Source organism: Silene latifolia, chromosome 4, assembly GCF_048544455.1.
Source record: "Silene latifolia isolate original U9 population chromosome 4, ASM4854445v1, whole genome shotgun sequence".
Classification (NCBI taxonomy): Eukaryota; Viridiplantae; Streptophyta; class Magnoliopsida; order Caryophyllales; family Caryophyllaceae; genus Silene; species Silene latifolia.
Window position 1 is genome coordinate 141807 of NC_133529.1, and position 2536 is coordinate 144342.

Here is a 2536-nt window from a genome sequence, read left to right on the forward strand (position 1 = left end):
AAACCCTTTGTACACACAACCCTAGATCTGAAAACTTTCCTTATTAATTGTAATCCTTTCTTAATCAAGCACTAATCTTTCCTTAATCTTTCCTTAATATTTAGTAAAACTAGTAATTGTTAGTTAGAATCAATAGTTTACTCTTGTTCTTTGAAGATTGTATTGGGGGATTTTGAAGGTTTTCCTTCTTATTATTCAATCAAGCAATCATCTTTCTTTGTGTTGGTATACTTCTTCTCTTATTTACTTATCAATTATTTGTTTACTCTTTTCTTTTTGTCTTTCATAATTGTTATAATCATCAGCATGTCTTCTCTTTATGTTGATTGTCCTTCTTCTCTTATTAGCATGGTTATCTTTAGCATGAGTGAGTAGACTTCCTTCTAGGGTTTAGGGGGAGTCTATATGGTTTTTGTGGCATGATTGTATGAGTATTTGGGTCCTTGGTGGATTGTTTATCCTTCTTGTTCATGCACACAAGGTGTTTGATTAATTGAATGAGTGAAAGTTTGTGCCTTTTTTCATTATTGCTTAATTCCCCCATTGAATGAAAATTTGTGGAGGTCTTGTTGTATGTTTAAGGGAAGGGTGATGCTTAATGAGAGTTAGATGTCACCCTTAGGATACCTTCTTATCATTGACCTCTTGATTCATCATGTTTGCCCTTAAACCACTTAGATGACCCCGAAAGCCCTAGCTTTTAATTAATCTTATTCATTTTCATCAACTTGTTTGTTCAATTGTTTTAGTGATTAAAACCAAAACCCCTACTTTTAGTATTGATTAAACTTGACTCTAGATTGAACCTAGTAGCAACCCCCGCCGTCTTTGTGTTCGACCCCGACTTAATACTACGTTTTTTCGGGTTTTACAAATAGTTTTGATAGAGGGAAACTGCGACAACTATCTACCTATCAAATGGCGCCGTTGCCGGGGATGGCGTTAGGTTATGCTTAGTTTTATTTAGAGTCTTTGCTTTAGTCTTGTCTCAATTGTTAGTTTGCTTTAGTAGTTGATTGTTGTTTGTAGAGTGTGTGTGATTTTTGCCTTTCCCTAGTGTGTAAAAACACTAGGAGACTTACGATTTGTTAAGTGTATGCCTAGAAGGAATCACCAAGCTCTTCTATTCAACTCCGACCCCGAAAGGCTTTTTAGAACCTTGAGTACTAGGACTCTTGAAAGAGTAAGGAATAATTCCACACAAGCAAACATTGATCAACCAAACTCACACATCCCACAAAATTTTGATACAACAACTACGATTCAACCAAATACCACAATTGAGACTTTAGTAGAGAACCCCTTTCATAACTTCCTTAATTATAATAGCCCACCTCAAACACCACCACATCAAGAACCAAATCCACCACCACAAATGGCTCTTAGAGATCATAACCGGCCTAACCATAATGATTCATGTAACCCTATGAACTTCGGCACCTTGGCCCCAAACAACTTTGAAATGCATCCCTCTCAAGTCGGGTTAATTGAGAAGGACTTGTTTGGGGGTCATATTGAAGAGGACGCCCATGCTCATCTCCGGAAGTTTAAGAGGAAAGTTTCACTAATGAAGAAGAATGGGGTGTCCGAAGACACCTTGAGAATGATGTTGTTCCCGTTTTCATTGACGGGCAAAGCGGACCGATGGTTGAACATTCACCCACCGGATACTTTCACTACTTGGGACGACTTAGCCAAAGCATTTATGGCCAAGTACTACCCTTCCTCCAAGACCGCGATGCTCCGCAATGAGATACATACGTTCCAACAAGAGGATGGGGAGTCCTTGGGTGAGGCTTGGGACCGTTATCAAGACTTGATAGCAAGTTGCCCCCACCATGGAATACCGGAATGGTACATCACTCAAACATTCTTCCAAACTTTACTACCAAGAACTAAGGAGATGGTAAATGCCTCCGCGGGGGGAGGATTTGACCACTTGAGTGATGAAGAGGGGGCGACATTGATCAAGAAAATGGTAGATTCGGAGGCAAACTATGGTTCTAGAGGGAACATGCTACGAAGAAACGGGAAATTTCCTAAGGAAAATGCCTCCAACTCCGAGACAAATGCCAAGCTCGACTTGCTCACAAAACAATTTGAGAAGTTTTCAAAGAATCAAGTGAACCAAGCCGCAACCTCATATGGGCCGCCCATGGAAGAAGTGGCTCAAGTCTCATGTTGTGAACTTTGTGGAGGAAGTGGTCATACATATGACTTGTGTGGCAACAATTACAATGGTGCCTATGAAGAGAATGCTCAAGAGGTGAACGCTTTTCAAAGCTACAACAACAATCCTAGACCACCAAGGCCTCCTTACAACAACCCAAACACCTACAATCCAAATACCAATTTCTACCACCCCGGGTTAAGGAACCACCCCAACTTTAGTTACTAAAGCACCAATGTTCAAATCCCCCAACATCTCCAACCACAAACCCAAACCAATCCACCCGGTTTTGCTCAACCAAGGGGAATTCTCCCAAACCCAAGAAATAATTTTGGAAATCAAAACCAATGGTCAAGCAACAATCTA

The 2536-nt window shown here is 40.2% G+C and overlaps 1 non-coding gene across 1 annotated transcript; it reads right to left on the bottom strand.

The window, feature by feature from the left end:
* Nucleotides 1–1738: 1738 nt before the first annotated feature.
* Nucleotides 1739–1845, bottom strand: LOC141654531 (small nucleolar RNA R71). Its single transcript, XR_012548089.1, has one exon. It is a non-coding gene; the product is annotated as a small nucleolar RNA R71 (small nucleolar RNA).
* Between the last annotated feature and the right edge of the window lie 691 nt (nucleotides 1846–2536).